Here is an 18,097-nt window from a genome sequence, read left to right on the forward strand (position 1 = left end):
GTTTGTGCAGGGATCACATCCAGATAAGGGGTGATTCGATGGTAATCATGATAGCCAGGTCCAAGACCGACCAGGGGGCTATGGGAGATAGTGTGGTCGTACAGCGCAAGCGAGGGTCCCCGGTCTGCCCGTTGAAGTGTGTGGAAGACTATTTGGCGCTGAGAGCAGCCGCTTGGGGGAGTAGCTTGCTCCAACACAAGGATGGCACCCCACTGACGAGATTTCAGTTTCAGAGGGTGCTGGCACTGGCAATCGCTGACGCGGGCATGGACCCGTGTGATTTTGGGACCCACTCCTTTAGGATAGGGGCTGCTACTGAGGCTACAGCCAGGGGTCAGAGTGCCGAGGAAGTGAAACAATTGGGCTGTTGGTCCTCGAATTGCTTTAAGAGGTATGTGCGATTGCACATGTTGTAAGTGATCAATTGACATGCACTCACGTTTTCTGTCTTTTGTTTACTTTGCAGTTTCGCGGGCCTGCCATGCAGGGCGGAATTGGAGGTTGACCCTACATCAAGAGACCAGCGGTCAGAGATCACCGACTGGGGAGAGGATGGTATGGGTCGTGGGACACTCATACGTGAGGCGCGCCGGTGACGTATTCAAGGAAGGTGACGCGATTCACGCACCTGGGGAATACGGGTTCAGAGTGGCTTTCCATGGGAAAGGTGGGCTCGTTTTTGACAAATTTGAGTCATTTTTCGAGGGAATTTTAGGGCGGCATAGGTCACCGCCATCTATAGTCACAGTACACCTGGGTGGCAACGATTTGGTGACACTGGGTAGACGAGTGTTACTTGAACGAATCTTGTCGGCTGTTAGCTGGTTGGCTAAAAGAGTCCCGGGGTGCGCGATTGCCTGGTCCCACATGATTCCTAGAAGGAGGTGGCAAGGGGGCCTTTCGGTGTCAGCTCTGAACCATTCAGTTAAACGGGTCAATAATAAGATTAATAGACTGTTCCGTTCTGCACAGTTGCATGTCATTCCTCATGGGTGTATCCGGGGTGACCATATGTATCTGTATGATGGGGTTCACCTGTCCAGGGAGGAGAATGATTTACTAATAGGAGATTTGGTTGCATGGCTGAGAGGTTTGAGGAAGTATGACCTATAGGAGGAGTTGGGGGGACCGGATAGTCGGTCAACTATCCGGTCTGTGGCGGTAAGGTCATGATCGGTGAGCAGGAATTTAAAGATCCCTAGAGTGGGGCGCCACCCACAATGGATGGGAGCGCCCGGGGGAAGACGGCCATTGGCCCCTTCCACGGGGAGGCGGCACCCACTAAGGATGGGGCGCCTAGGGGGAGATGGCCATGGGCCCCTCCCAGGGGGGGAGGCGGTTAAATGCCCCTCCTGACTAATTTCCCGGGGGCCGGATATCCGCGACGGCGGATAGAGAGTATGGGGTGGGGGGGAGAGTCCACGCTGTCCATCCTACAGAGACCTCATACGGGAACTCGGACGACCCTTAAGATGGCGTCGAGTAGAAAGGGGGCCCCCACCACGACAAGGGAAGTTACAGTTGGCAATGAGGGTAGAGCCCTCTGCGCATGCGCCGCAAACACGGTGAGGGCGGGAGTTTGGTAGTAGGGATCTGACACCGGTTAAGACCTTGCCGTTGGCCCTTAATGCTAGGATGTACAATTTGAATTAGAGTGTATGCATTTTCAGGATGTTAGCCAAAAGTACATGACTGCATCGAAATGTAATAAATGTCAAATTGTACATAATGCATAATGATGAAACTTTTAATTTAATGTTTTACATTTTGTTTCATATTTTAATAAATACGGCCGGGAGGGTGACTCCCTCCCGTCTTCCAAAAGTTCAACGATTGTCCGACTTCCCATCCTTAGGGATGTGTGTTGGGAGGGGGTGGCGGGCATCCCGGCCATATGGAAAGGGGCGACCGCTCGGTCCCCCCGAACGTATGGATGGGGGCCCGAACCTCCCGGGAAGCCATTTTGGGCGGGGTGGGCGTGGCCCGGCTGGTATGCCCAAAGCAGCGTAGCCGGAGCGCGCCTTCCCCCGCCCGAGAGGGGTTGTCCTAGACACCTCGAAGGAAGACCACGCCCAGTAGGCGTATCAGGGACGGGTACACGCCCTCCCGCAGAAGGATAAAGGAGCGGGAACCCAGAAGATCGTCCTCTTGTTCCTCGGATCGGAAGGCTACACCCACTCGTTGCTCGTGAGCCCTCGACGGAACAAGCAGCAATTTTGACCCACCCACCAGCCCCTGATAGCAAATGTTTGGAGAAAATAAAGTTTTCTGAGTGATGAAAGTATAGGCCTTTCCTTTTCCTTGGTAGAGTGAATAAAGGAATGTTGAGAATGTAAATATGGTTTGCATTGGAGAAATTTCTTCTTGCAGGAATGATCAGTAATAGCAGTAAGATGATGTGGAATTTTTCTTTTTAGTAGGTAAACAACTGTCGTATTTATTTGTCGGGTGGTAAGGTCATGATCAGTGAGCAGGAATTTAAAGGTCCCTAGAGTGGGGCGCCACCCACAATGGATGGGAGCGCCCTGGGGAAGACGGCCATTGGCCCCTTCCACGGGGCGGCGGCACCCACTAAGGATGGGGCGCCTAGGGGGAGATGGCCTTGGGCCCCTCCCAGGGGGGGAGGCGGTTAAATGCCCCTCCTGACTAATTTCCCGGGGGCCGGATATCCGCGACGGCGGATAGAGAGTATGGGGTGGGGGGGAGAGTCCAAGCTGTCCTTCCTACCGAGACCTCATACGGGAACTCGGACGACCCTTAAGATGGCGTCGAGTAGAAAGGGGGCCCCCACCACGACAAGGGAAGTTACAGTTGGCAATGAGGGTAGAGCCCTCTGCGCATGCGCCGCTCACACGGTGAGGGCGGGAGTTTGGTAGTAGGGATCTGACACCGGTTAAGACCTGGCCGTTGGCCCTTAATGCTAGGATGTACAATTTGAATTAGAGTGTATGCATTTTCAGGATGTTAGCCAAAAGTACATGACTGCATCGAAATGTAATAAATGTCAAATTGTACATAATGCATAATGATGAAACTTTTAATTTAATGTTTTAAATTTTGTTTCATATTTTAATAAATACGGCCGGGAGGGTGACTCCCTCCCGTCTTCCAAAAGTTCAACGATTGTCCGACTTCCCATCCTTGGGGATGTGTGTTGGGAGGGGGTGGCGGGCATCCCGGCCATAGGACTACTTCTCCTGTTCCACAGTTTCAAGGTTGTACTTTCTGGCACAACTTAGTATGATCCTCACACTCTTTCATGATGTACTTATATTTTGTCATTCTGATTTTATTGAAAAGTTGGGGATATAGCTCAATGGTAGAGCATTTGACTGCAGATCAAGAGGTCCCTGGTTCAAAGCCGGGTGTCCCCTCACCCTATTTTGATTCTGTTGTTTGTAATTGGGACTTTTCATCAATTCCATTTGGATCATTTTTGACAGAGTCAGTGTTCCCTTGGATATTGCACTTTAATAGCATTTCAGTGTTTCCTACTCAAAACCTGTGAGTAAATGCAGTTTTTAACACTCGGCTTGTTATTCCCTTTGGGAAATTTCTGAAACATCATTGATCATTTTTGGAATTCGGCTCTTCCTTTCACAGCACTAAACAAAGGGAATGGACTACGAAACCAATTGACAACTTTGTTATACTGTTTGGTGCTTTCTTGTATTGGACTGAAGAAATGGCGTATAAAACTTGGCAGCGAAGCAGTCAATCTATTTCTCATTTCACCTGTGTCTTCAGTCTTACATATATTCCACCTCTTCTCTGTGCATGCAAAGTATGTGTTTGTTTGAAGCACTTCAATTTTGTGCAACGTAGGAGCTATTTAATTTCTCCTTAAAAGCTCTGCCTACGTGCAAGATGTACGAACTATCATTGCAGTTGCAAGAAGGCTGGTCTGAAGAATCAGGCCATTTGCAAAAGCAAAATGGCTTTTTCTGATGTATTAAATGGAAGGTATTCGAAAGGGGTGTTTGGGTGTACCTTCCAAATACCGAATTGTAGTGGTACATAGAAATGTTTTTCCACCATAATTTGGCCCAAAACAATCATACTTCATCATCATCTCCGTGATTGTGGTAACCAATCCTCAAATGATAAGGTGTCCCGTAAAAACCTCTTCCCCTTTAAGAATGTTTCAAAACAATCATTGTAGGTAGAGGCATTGGTCCTATGTACCACTGCCTATTCAAATAAAATAACAATGAAACTAATAAATCTGTTTTTTAAATGATCCAGTTTTCCTTTAATAAATAATATTAAGGACTACTTCTCCTGTACCACAGTTTCAAGGTTGTACTTTCTGGCACTACTTAGTATGATCCTCACACTCTTTCATGATGTACTGATATTTTGTCATTCTGATTTTACTGAAAAGCTTGGGATGTAGCTCAGTGGTAGAGCATTTGACTGCAGATCAAGAAGTCCCTGGTTCAAATCCGGGTGTCCCCTTACCCTATTTTGATTCTGTTGTTTGTAATTGGGACTTTTCATCAATTCCATATGGATCATCTTTGACAGAGTCAGTGTTCCCTTGGATATTGCACTTTAATAGCATTTCAGTGTTTCCTGCTCAAAGCCTGTGAGTAAATACAGTTTTTAACATTCAGCTTGGTATTCCCTTTGGGAAATTTCTGAAACATCATTGATCAATTTTGGAATTTGGCTCTCCCTTTCACAGCACTAAACAAAGGGAATGGACTATGAAACCAATTGACAACTTTGTTATACTGTTTGGTGCTTTCTTGTATTGCACTGAAGAAATGGTGTATAAAACTTGGCAGCGAAGCAGTCAATCTATTTCTCATTTCACCTGTGTCTTCAGTCTTACATATATTCCACCTCTTCTCTGTGCATGCAAAGTATGTGTTTGTTTGAAGCACTTCATTTTTGTGCAACGTAGGAACTATTTAATTTATCCTTAAAAGCTCTGCCTACGTGCAAGATGTACGAACTATCATTGCAGTTGCAAGAAGGCTGGTCTGAAGAATCAGGCCATTTGAAACACAAAATGGCTTTTTCTGATGTATTAAATGGAAGGTATTCGAAAGGGGTGTTTGGGTGTACCTTCCAAATACCGAATTGTAGTGGTACGTAGAAATGTTTCTCCACCATAATTTGGCCCAAAACAATCATACTTCATCACCATCTCCGTGATTGTGGTAACCAATCCTCAAATGATAAGGTGTCCCTTAAAAACCTCTTCCCCTTTAAGAATGTTTCAAAACAATCATTGTATGTAGAGGCATTGGTCCTATGTACCACTGCCTATTCAAATAAAATAACAATGAAACAAATAAATCTGTTTTTTAAATGATCCAGTTTTCCTTTAATAAATAATATTAAGGACTACTTCTCCTGTTCCACAGTTTCAAGGTTGTACTTTCTGGCACAACTTAGTATGATCCTCACACTCTTTCATGATGTACTGATATTTTGTCATTCTGATTTTACTGAAAAGCTTGGGATGTAGCTCAGTGGTAGAGCATTTGACTGCAGATCAAGAAGTCCCTGGTTCAAATCCGGGTGTCCCCTTACCCTATTTTGATTCTGTTGTTTGTAATTGGGACTTTTCATCAATTCCATATGGATCATCTTTGACAGAGTCAGTGTTCCCTTGGATATTGCACTTTAATAGCATTTCAGTGTTTCCTGCTCAAAGCCTGTGAGTAAATACAGTTTTTAACATTCAGCTTGGTATTCCCTTTGGGAAATTTCTGAAACATCATTGATCAATTTTGGAATTTGGCTCTCCCTTTCACAGCACTAAACAAAGGGAATGGACTATGAAACCAATTGACAACTTTGTTATACTGTTTGGTGCTTTCTTGTATTGCACTGAAGAAATGGTGTATAAAACTTGGCAGCGAAGCAGTCAATCTATTTCTCATTTCACCTGTGTCTTCAGTCTTACATATATTCCACCTCTTCTCTGTGCATGCAAAGTATGTGTTTGTTTGAAGCACTTCATTTTTGTGCAACGTAGGAACTATTTAATTTATCCTTAAAAGCTCTGCCTACGTGCAAGATGTACGAACTATCATTGCAGTTGCAAGAAGGCTGGTCTGAAGAATCAGGCCATTTGAAACACAAAATGGCTTTTTCTGATGTATTAAATGGAAGGTATTCGAAAGGGGTGTTTGGGTGTACCTTCCAAATACCGAATTGTAGTGGTACGTAGAAATGTTTCTCCACCATAATTTGGCCCAAAACAATCATACTTCATCACCATCTCCGTGATTGTGGTAACCAATCCTCAAATGATAAGGTGTCCCTTAAAAACCTCTTCCCCTTTAAGAATGTTTCAAAACAATCATTGTATGTAGAGGCATTGGTCCTATGTACCACTGCCTATTCAAATAAAATAACAATGAAACAAATAAATCTGTTTTTTAAATGATCCAGTTTTCCTTTAATAAATAATATTAAGGACTACTTCTCCTGTTCCACAGTTTCAAGGTTGTACTTTCTGGCACAACTTAGTATGATCCTCACACTCTTTCATGATGTACTGATATTTTGTCATTCTGATTTTACTGAAAAGCTGGGGATATAGCTCAGTGGTACAGCATTTGACTGCAGATCAAGAGGTCCCTGGTTCAAATCCGGGTGTCCCCTCATCCTATTTTGATTCTGTTGTTAGTAATTGGGACTTTTCATCAATTCCATTTGGATCATCTTTGACAGAGTCAGTGTTACCTTGGATATTGTACTTTAATAGCATTTCAGTGTTTCCTGCTCAAAACCTGTGAGTAAATGCAGTTTTTAACACTCGGCTTGTTATTCCCTTTGGGAAATTTCTGAAACATCATTGATCAATTTTGGAATTCGGCTCTTCCTTTCACAGCACTAAACAAAGGGAATGGACTATGAAACCAATTGACAACTATGTTATACTGTTTGGTTCTTTCTTGTATTGCACTGAAGAAATGGCGTATAAAACTTGGCAGCGAAGCAGTCAATCTATTTCTCATTTCAACTGTGTCTTCAGTCTTACATATATTCCACCTCTTCTCTGTGCATGCAAAGTATGTGTTTGTTTGAAGCACTTCATTTTTGTGCAACGCAGGAACTATTTAATTTCTCCTTAAAAGCTCTGCCTACGTGCAAGATGTACGAACTATCATTGCAGTTGCAAGAAGGCTGGTCTGAAGAATCAGGCCATTTGCAAACGCAAAATGGCTTTTCCTAATGTATTAAATGGAAGGTATTCTAAAGGGGTGTTTGGGTGTACCTTCCAAATACCGAGTTGTAGTGGTACGTAGAAATTTTTTTTCACCATAATTTGGCCCAAAACAATCATACTTCATCACCATCTCAGTCATTGTGGTAACCAATCCTCAAATGATAAGGTGTCCCGTAAAAACCTCTTCCCCTTTAAGAATATTTCAAAACAATCAATGTATGTAGAGGCATTGGTCCTATGTACCACTGCCTATTCAAATAAAATAACAATGAAACAAATAAATCTGTTTTTTAAATGATCCAGTTTTCCTTTAATAAATAATATTAAGGACTACTTCTCCTGTTCCACAGTTTCAAGGTTGTACTTTCTGGCACAACTAAGTATGATCCTCACACTCTTTCATGATGTACTGATATTTTGTCATTCTGATTTTACTGCAAAGCTGGGGATATAGCTCAGTGATAGAGCAATTGACTGCAGATCAAGAGGTACCTGGTTCAAATCCGGTTGTCCTCTCACCCTATTTTGATTCTGTTGTTTGTAATTTGTATTTTTCATCAATTCCATTTGGATCATCTTTGACAGAGTCAGTGTTCCCTTGGATATTGCACTTTAATAGCATTCCAGTGTTTCCTGCTCATAGCCTGTGAGTAAATGCAGTTTTTAACACTCAGCTTGGTATTCCCTTTGGGAAATTTCTGAAACATCATTGATCAATTTTGGAATTCGGCTCTTCCTTTCACAGCACTAAACAAAAGGAATGGACTATGAAACCAATTGACAACTTTGTTATACTGTTTTGTGATTTCTTGTATTGCACTGAAGAAATGGCGTATAAAACTTGGCAGCGAAGCAGTCAATCTATTTCTCATTTCACCTGTGTCTTCAGTCTTACATATATTCCACCTCTTCTCTGTGCATGCAAAGTATGTGTTTTTTTGAAGCACTTCATTTTTGTGCAACGTAGGAACTATTTAATTTCTCCTTAAAAGCTCTGCCTACGTGCAGGATGTACGAACTATCATTGCAGTTGCAAGAAGGCTGGTCTGAAGAATCAGGCCATTTGCAAACACAAAATGGCTTTTTCTGATGTATTAAATGGAAGGTATTCGAAAGGGGTGTTTGGGTGTACCTTCCAAATACCGAATTGTAGTGGTACGTAGAAATGTTTTTCCACCATAATTTGGCCCTAAACAATCATACTTCGTCACCATCTCAGTGATTGTGGTAACCAATCCTCAAATGATAAGGTGTCCCGTAAAAACCTCTTCCCCTTTAAGAATGTTTCAAAACAATCATTGTATGTAGAGGCATTGGTCGTATGTACCACTGCCTATTCAAATAAAATAACAATGAAACAAATAAATCTGTTTTTTAAATGATCCAGTTTTCCTTTAATAAATAGTATTAAGGACTACTTCTCCTGTTACACAGTTTCAAGCTTGTACTTTCCGGAACAACTTAGTATGATCATCTCACTCTTTCATGATGTACTGATATTTTGTCATTCTGATTACACTGTAAAGCTGGGGATATAGCTCAGTGGTAGATCATTTGACTGCAGATCAAGAGGTCCTTGCTTCAAATCCTGGTGTTTCCTCACCCTATTTTGATTCTGTTGTTTGTAATTGGGACTTTCCATCAATTCCATTTGGATCATCTTTGACAGAGTCAGTGTTCCCTTGAATATTGCACTTTAATGGCATTACAGTGATTGCTTCTCAAAACCTGTGAGTAAATGCAGTTTTTAACACTCGGCTTGGTATTCCCTTTGGGAAATTTCTGAAACATCATTGATCAATTTTGGAATTCGGCTCTTCCTTTCACAGCACTAAACAATGGGAATGGACTATGAAACCAATTGACAACTTTGTTATACTGTTTGGTGCTTTCTTGTATTTTACTGAAGAAATGGCGTATAAAACTTGGCGGCGAAGCAGTCAACCTATTTCTCATTTCACCTGTGTCTTCAGACTTACATATATTCCACCTCTTCTCTATGCATGCAAAGTATGTGTTTGTTTGAAGCACTTCATTTTTGTGCAACATAGGAACTGTTTAATTTCTCCTTAAAAGCTCTGCCTACTTGCAAAATGTATGAACTATCATTGCAGTTGCAAGAAGGCTGGTCTGAAGAATCAGGCCATTTGCAAACGCAAAATGGCTTTTTCTGATGTATTAAATGGAAGGCATTCAAAAGGGGTGTTTGGGTGTACCTTCCAAATACCGAATTGTAGTGGTACGTAGAAATGTTTTTCCACCGTAATTTGGCCCAAAACAATCATACTTCAGCACCATCTCAGTGATTGTGGTAACCAATCATCAAATGATAAGGTATGCCGTAAAATCCTCTTCCCCTTTGAGAATGTTTCAAAACAAACATTTTAATTGCAGGCATTGGTCCTATGTACCCCTGCCTATTCAAATAAAATACCAATCAAACAAATACATCTTTTTTTTAAATGATCCAGTTTTCCTTTAATATATAATATTAAGAACTACTTCTCCTGTTCCACACTTTCAAGGTTGTACTTTCCGGTACAACTTAGCATGATCCTCTCACTCTTTCATGATGTACTGATATTTTGTCATTCTGACTTTACTGAAAAGCTTGTGATATAGCTCAGTGGTAGAGCATTTGACTGCAGATCAATAGGTCCCTGGTTCAAATCCGGGTGTCCCCTCACCCTATTTTGATTCTGTTGTTTGTAATTGGGACTTTTCATCAATTCCATTTGGATCATCTTTGACAGAGTCAGTGTTCCCTTGGATATTGCACTTTAATAGCATTACAGTGTTTGCTCCTCAAAACCTGTGAGTAAATGCAGTTTTTTACATTGGGCTTGGTATTCCCTTTGGGAACTTTCTGAAACAACATTGACCTATTTTGGCATTTAGCTCTTCCCTTCACAGCACCAAACATAGGGAATGGACTATGAAACCAATTGACAACTTTGTTATACTGTTTGGTGCTTTCTTGTATTGCACTGAAGAAATGGCGTAGAATACTGGGCAGCGAAGCATTCAATCTATTTCTCATTTCACCTTTGTCTTCAGTCTTACATATATTCCACCTCTTCTCTGTGCATGCAAAGTATGTGTTTGTTTGAAGCACTTCATTTTTGTGCAACGTAGGAACTATTTAATTTCTCCTTAAAAGCTCTGCCTACGTGCAAGATGTACGAACTATCATTGCAATTGCAAGAAGGCTGGTATTAAGAATCAGGCCATTTGCAAACGCAAAATGGCTTTTACTGATGTATTAAATGCAAGGTATTCGAAAGGGGTGTTTGGGTGTACCTTCCAAATACCGAATTGTAGTGGTACGTAGAAATGTTTTTCCACCATAATTTGGCCCAAAACAATCATACTTCATCACCATCTCAGTGATTGTGGTAACCAATCCTCAAATGATAAGGTGTCCCGTAAAAACCTCTTCCCCTTTAAGAATGTTTTGAAAACAATCACTGTATGTAGAGGCATTGGTCCTATGTACCACTGCCTATTCAAATAAAATAACAATGAAATAAATAAATCTGTTTTTTAATGATCCAGTTTTTCTTTAATAAATAATATTAAGGACTACTTCTCCTGTTCCACCGTTTCAAGGTTGTACTTTCTGATAGATACATCTGCCATGTGGATTCCTCACCTTGTGAATATCCCCTTGCGTCAGCAACATTCGGAAATTCTTTTTGTAGCTTCGCGCCGACGTGGACTCGGACGTCACAGAGGCACAGCATCGCTCGCGACTCCGCTGACGTCACCGACGCCTACAATAGGCCCACGCCGGCGTGATGACATCAGTTCCCTTTTTTCCGCGTCGTCGACGCTAACGGTTTTCTGGGATCGTCTGTAGCTTTTACTGTAACTTTGTTACTATCTAAACTTCTGGTGTCTTTGTCTTCTCGTTTTCATCATGACTTCGAAGAAGACTGGATTTAAAGCTTGCGGAGAATGTAACAGAGTAATGTCCATTACAGATCCGCATGAATGCTGTTTGTGGTGTCTAAGCTCCGACCACAATGTCGAGGACTGCCAATCTTGCAAGAAGATGACATCGAAGGCCCTCCGAGAGAGAGAAGCGAAACTTCTGGTTGCTAAGTTTAAAGGAGGAAAAGAAAAGAAAAAAATCAAGATCGCAAACTCGTCGTTCGAAGTCAAGATCTCGATCGAGGTCGCGATCGGATTCGTCATCAGCGCATGCTTCGAGGTCTTCTAGAAAGAAACATAAGAAGAGAACCCATGAATCCTGACATCGATCGAGGAAGGAGTCGGGTTCCAAACCGAAGTCACAAGTGAAACTGGTTGAGAAGGTGGTTTAGTCGGCTTCGGAGGAACACGATGTTGAGGTTGAAGCATCGCATGCGGACTCTCCGAGTTCACCGAAGCGGAAGTGTGCTCCATCTCCGGACCCATCACATCCTTCAGGTCGGGAGGATGAAGGTGAGGAGGAGGAGGTTGGTGAGGGTGGAGCTCGGATGCCAGAAGGTAGTACGACTCCGGTACACCAACCTGAAGAAGAGGTCGACGTCGTTTCGACTCCACGTCCTGTAGAGCAACCTGGGGGTTCATACCCAACCTTCCCGGCTCCAGGTCAAGACCCTTCGCAATTCCTGAATGCGATGTTCGGAATTTATTCAAGGGCTATGTATCCCTCTGGGGCTCCTACTGGTCCTATGGGTCCTATGGCATATGGTTTGGGTATTCCTCATTCCTATGCACCTGCGCCCTTTATGCCTTTTATGCCGGCTCCGGTGCCGCATTGGCATTATCCGACTCCGGCCAGGCCTTCGACACCGAAGCCATCGACGCCGAGTTCGATGACTCCGATTCCTTCGACTCCAGTTCCATCAACTATGATGCCGAACCCTGAACGACGTCGTGAATCTCTTCCTCGTCCGACGTCGGGTTCGACGCCGGCTCCGGCTCCGTCGGAGTCGATTGCGGATCCGAGGGCTTCGAATGTGAAGATGAGATCTAGGCGTGAAGCCCAAAGATGGATGGATGAGGAGAGATATAGAGAAGAAAATCTTGAGGAAGGCGAGCTTCATGATTCTGAGGACCCGTTTGAGGACCTATCTGTAGCTAGTGGCCTTGAACTGTCACCTGAATGGGACCTTGTTTCTGTTTCTAATGAACCCTGTAAAGATGTGGCACCTTATCATGTGTTGATAAAGAAAGCTGCAAATTTATTGAACATTTCTCTACCATCTGCAGAGTTTAAATCTAATCTGCTTACAGAGGTCCTTCACTCTCCTTCTTCAGTGATTGAACCTTTACTACCTTTTAATGATGCCTTAAAGGAGCCAATTTTAGAAATTTGGAAAAATCCTGTATCTGCTCCTGCTGTATCTAGAGCTGTGGCTAGGAGGTATAGAGCAGCTCCTGAGGACCCAGAGTTTTTAACATCTCATCCTCTACCGGAGAGTTTGGTAGTGCAGGCTGCCTGTTCCAAGAGGTCTACTGGTGCGTTTCCGCAGGTTCCAGCGGAAAAGGAGTCTAGAAAGAACGATCAGGCTGCTAAGAAGGTCTTTTTATCTGCCAGTATGGCTTTAAAATCCACAAATGCAACCTGCTTAATGGGACGTTATATCCATGCTCTTATGGACACTGTGAAGCAATTGGTGCCCAAGATGCCTGAAGAGAATAGGAAAGACTTTCAAGAAGTTATTTCTGATACTCAAGCTGCAGCAAGACAGGTTATCCAAAGTGCATTGGACACAACTGATTCTGTGGCAAGGATCATGGGTTCTTCTGTTGCGACAAGGAGAGCCGCATGGCTTAAATCTAGTGAGTTTTCCACTGATGTCCAAGCTGCGCTGATTGATCTTCCTTTTGACGGATCTGGATTGTTTGGGAAGAAGGCAGACACTGCGTTGGAACGCTTTAAAGATAGCAGAGCAACGGCTAAGTCTTTGGGCCTTCAGACCAGGGGCACTTTTGCAAGACGCTCAAGAGGATTTGGCAGATCTTCTTTTCGAAACTATAGATCTACCCAACAGCAGCCACAGCAGCAGCAGAACACTTTATACAGAGCTTATAGAGGCAAACAAAGAGCCCGAGCTCGGGCCGTAATGTTTCCTCCTCTTCCTCCTCTTCTCCATCCCAGCCCCCAGCCACAGCAGCAAAGCAGCACTAGATCCACCATTCTGGATCATGTGGGCCCAGTGGGGGGCCGGCTTACCCATTTTCTACAAGATTGGGAATTGATTACATCGGATCTTTGGGTTCTCAATATTGTGGAGAATGGGTATGCACTTCCTTTCCAGGAGTTCCCTCCCAATTACCCTCCTTGCCAAGGTTTTTGTTCGGAGGACCATCTACTTCTTCTGCAGGAAGAATTCCTGGCTTTGTTTCGAAAAGGTGCGATAGAGGTGGTTCCGGAGCAGGAGAGGGGTCAGGGATGCTACTCCTGGTACTTCCTGATCCCCAAAAAGGATGGCAGGCTACCGGCCAATTCTGGATCTCAGGATCTTGAACTTTTACCTGAAACAGGAAAAGTTCAAGATGCTCACTCTTGCACAGGTTCTTCAAGCGCTGTTGGAAGAAGATTGGATGGTGTCGATCGACTTGCAGGATGCGTATTTTCATATTCCCATCTTGAAGTCGCACAGAAAGTATCTCCGTTTTACGGTTGGGTCGCAGCATTACCAGTTTGCGGTCCTTCCGTTTGGTCTTACTACTGCGCCTCGAGTCTTCACCAAGGTGATGGCGGTGGTGGCAGCACATCTCAGGAGGTCGGGGATACATGTGTTCCCGTATCTGGACAACTGGCTGATCAAAGCGGAGTCGCCAGAGAAGGTGCTCCATCATCTGCAAGAGACAACTCAGTTGTTACACAGGTTGGGTTTTTCGATAAATGTACCCAAGTCTCACCTGGTGCCCTCCCAGCGCAACCTGTTCATAGGTGCTGTACTGGACACAACTGTATGTCGTGCATTCCCTCCTCCTCAAAGGATTCGCGACATACAGGAAATGATTCCTTTGTTCTACAATGGAGCGGTTGTTCCAGTTCTGAAGGTTCTTCGCCTGCTCGGTCTGATGGCTTCTTGTATTCTATTGGTCAACCATGCACGCTGGCACATGAGGGCACTCCAGTGGTGCCTCCGCAGGCAGTGGTATCAGCACAACGGAGATCTCAGGGAGTCAGTGAGGATCTCCAGAGAAGCTGCTGCGGATCTGTCTTGGTGGAGCGTGGAAGGCAATCTGTTGCAAGGAAAGCCTTTTCAACTTCCTCCATCGGTGGCCACGGTAATAACGGATGCATCCACTCTAGGGTGGGGTGTTCATCTGGGGGACCTGGAGGTCAAGGGTTTTTGGTCTCCAGAGGAAAGGTTGCTTCATATCAACTTTCTGGAATTACGGGCAATACGTCTGGCACTCAAGGCCTTCCTCCCTTCCCTTCGCGGTCGGTCGATTCAAGACCTGACGGACAACACGACCACGATGTGGTACATCAACAAGCAGGGAGGAGTGGGGTCGCAGTGTCTCTGCAGAGAGGCTCTACGTCTCTGGTCCTGGGTTCAGGACCATCAGATTTGTCTGATGGCAAATCATCTGGCCGGGGTTCAGAACGTTCGTGCAGACATTCTCAGTCGGCAGTTCTCTGCCGACCACGAGTGGAGGCTTCACCCGGAGGTGGTTCACGACATCTTTCAGATGTGGGGGACTCCTCGGGTGGACCTGTTCTCCACTCGCGAGAATGCTCACTGCCTGTCATTCTGCAGTCTCCAGTATCCGATGCAAGGAGCCTTGGGGGACGCGTTTCAGTTGAGTTGGAACTCACTACTCCTTTACGCGTTTCCTCCCATACCTCTGATTCCTCGGGTTCTGAGGAAAATTCGCCAAGACCTGGCCCAAGTTATATTGATCGCCCCGGATTGGCCAAGAAGGGTGTGGTACTCAGACCTTCTCCACCTCTCCTCTCACCCGCCGCTCCGTCTCCCTCACAGGGCAGACCTCCTCTCTCAGATGGAGGGGCAGGTTCTACACCCCCACCTCCAGACCTTACACCTTCATGCCTGGAGATTGAACGGGGCAACCTGAGTTCTTTTTCTCTCCCGCCTGATGTGGTGGATGTCATCTTGTCAGCCAGGCGTGACTCCTCTAAGTCCATCTATTCTTATAGGTGGTCAAAATTTGTCACTTGGTGTGGAGAGAAATCTATAGACCCTTTGAGAGCCCATTTGTCTGATGTTCTCCAGTTTGCCCTTTCTCTGGCGCAACAGGGTCTTGCAGTTGCGACAGTGAAGGGTTATCTTTCAGCGCTGTCGGCATTTCTCTGTTTGCCTGATCAGCCTTCCCTTTTCAAATCTCCTGTGGTTTTGAGATTTTTGAGGGGCCTCACAAATAGGTTCCCTCCTACTCCTTTTATTGTTCCTCATTGGGATTTGAATCTTGTGTTGACCTATTTGATGGGTTCTCCCTTCGAACCCTTGCACAGGTGTCCCTTGAGGCTTCTTTCTTTTAAAACGGTCTTCTTGGTTGCAATCACCTCGGCAAGGAGGGTGAGTGAGCTTCAAGCTCTTAGTTCCAAGCCCCCATTCTTATCCATTCATGCTAAAAGAATGGTTCTCAGGACCAGGGCTGCTTTTCTGCCTAAGGTGGTAACTCCCTTCCATCTAGGACAGTCCATTACCCTTCCTACCTTCTATCCTCCCCCACACCCTTCCAAGGAGGAGGAGAGGCTTCATCGCTTGGACCCAAAGAGGGCTGTTAGTTTCTATCTTGATAGGACTAAAGACTATCGTATTGACGATCAGCTCTTCGTGGGTTTTGCTGGCTGCAAGAAGGGCAGAGCTGTGCACAAGCGCACACTTTCCAGATGGATAATCTTGTGCATCAAGATTTGCTACTCTCTGGTGGGTAAGGACCCTCCTGAGAGTATTAGAGCTCATTCAACTAGAGCAAAGTCTGCAACTTCTGCTTTGTCTAGAGGTGTACCTGTTGAGGACATTTGCAGGGCCGCGACTTGGGCCTCCCTCCACACTTTCGCGAAGCACTACTGCTTGGATACCAAGGTGAGGAGGGACGGCCACTTCGCGCGCTCTGTCCTCCAAGATTTTCTGGTATAGCAGAGTGGACACCCTCCTCCGGGAGTGGGGACTGCTGTGGGACTCTATTCACAAGGTGAGGAATCCACACGGCAGATGTATCTATCAGAAGAACAAGTTACTTACCTTCGGTAACGCTTTTTCTGGTAGATACTATATCTGCCTGTGGATTCCTCACTGACCCACCCGCCTCCCCGTTGTCCACTCTTCTATACCAGAGTTTCTGTAATGTATTTATTTTATTGTCAAGGAGTTGTTTATTTCAAATGTTTTATTGCATTTGCTTCACACTGTGTGTGTTACCTTGATTTCTATACTACGTATGCTGTGTATATGTCTATTGTCATCGGTCCGTCCGTGTGCCTCGAAGGCACGGAAAAAAGGGCGGAACTGATGTCATCACGCCGGCGTGGGCCTATTGTAGGCGTCGGTGACGTCAGCGGAGTCGCGAGCGATGCCGTGCCTCTGTGACGTCCGAGTCCACGTCGGAGCGAAGCTACAAAAAGAATTTCCGAATGTTGCTGACGCAAGGGGATATTCACAAGGTGAGGAATCCACAGGCAGATATAGTATCTACCAGAAAAAGCGTTACCGAAGGTAAGTAACTTGTTCTTCCTGCACAACTTAGTATGAGTCTCACACTCTTTCATGATGTACTGATATTTTGTCATTCTGATTTTACTGAAAAGCTGGGGATATAGCTCAGTGGTAGAGCATTTGACTGCAGATCAAGAGTTCCCTGGTTCAAATCCGGGTGTGCCCTCACCCTATTTTGATTCTGTTCTTTGTAATTGGGACTTTTCATCAATTCCATTTGGATCATCTTTGACAGAGTCAGTGTTCCCTTGGATATTGCACTTTAATAGCATTTCAGTGTTTCCTGCTCAAAACCTGTGAGTAAATGCAGGTTTTAACACTCGGCTTGTTATTCCCTTTGGGAAATTTCTGAAACATCACTGATCAATTTTGGAATTCGGCTCTTCCTTTCACAGCACTAAACAAAGGGAATGGACTATGAAACCAATTGACAACTTTGTTATACTGTTTGGTGCTTTCTTGTATTGCACTGAAGAAATTACGTATAAAACTTGGCAGCGAAGCAGTCAATCTATTTCTCATTTCACCTGTGTCTTCAGTCTTACATATATTCCACCTCTTCTCTGTGCATGCAAAGTATGTGTTTGTTTGAAGCACTTCATTTTTGTGCAACGTAGGAACTATTTAATTAATTTCTCCTTAAAAGCTCTGCCTACGTGCAAGATGTACGAACTATCATTGCAGTTGCAAGAAGGCTGGTCTGAAGAATCAGGCCATTTGCAAACGCAAAATTGATTTTTCTGATGTATTAAATGGAAGGTATTCGAAAGGGGTGTTTGGGTGTACCTTCCAAATACCGAATTGTAGTGGTATGTAGAAAGGTTTTTCCACCATAATTTGGCCCAAAACAATCATACTTCATCACAATCTCAGTGATTGTGGTAACCAATCCTCAAATGATAAGGTGTCCCGTAAAAACCTCTTCCCCTTTAAGAATGTTTCAAAACAATCATTGTATGTAGAGGCATTGGTCCTATGTACGACTGCCTATTCAAATAAAATAACTATGAAACAAATATCTGTTTTTTAAATGATCCAGTTTTCCTTTAATAAATAATATTAAGGACTACTTCTCCTGTTCCACAGTTTCAAGGTTGTACTTTCTGGCACAACTTAGTATGATCCTCACACTCTTTCATGATGTATTGATATTTTGTCATTCTGATTTTTCTGCAAAGCTGGGGATATAGCTCAGTGGTAGAGCATTTGACTGCAGATCATGAGGTCCCTGGTTCAAATCCGGGTGTCCCCT

At 44.3% G+C, this 18,097-nt stretch overlaps 2 non-coding genes across 2 annotated transcripts; both read left to right on the forward strand.

The window, feature by feature from the left end:
- The first annotated feature begins 6,552 nt into the window (after positions 1 to 6,552).
- Positions 6,553 to 6,624, forward strand: TRNAC-GCA (transfer RNA cysteine (anticodon GCA)). Its single transcript has one exon. It is a non-coding gene; the product is annotated as a tRNA-Cys (tRNA).
- Positions 6,625 to 18,025: 11,401 nt separating this feature from the next.
- Positions 18,026 to 18,097, forward strand: TRNAC-GCA (transfer RNA cysteine (anticodon GCA)). The gene has a single exon. It is a non-coding gene; the product is annotated as a tRNA-Cys (tRNA).

Source organism: Lissotriton helveticus, chromosome 1_2 (assembly GCF_964261635.1).
Source record: "Lissotriton helveticus chromosome 1_2, aLisHel1.1, whole genome shotgun sequence".
Classification (NCBI taxonomy): domain Eukaryota; kingdom Metazoa; phylum Chordata; class Amphibia; order Caudata; family Salamandridae; genus Lissotriton; species Lissotriton helveticus.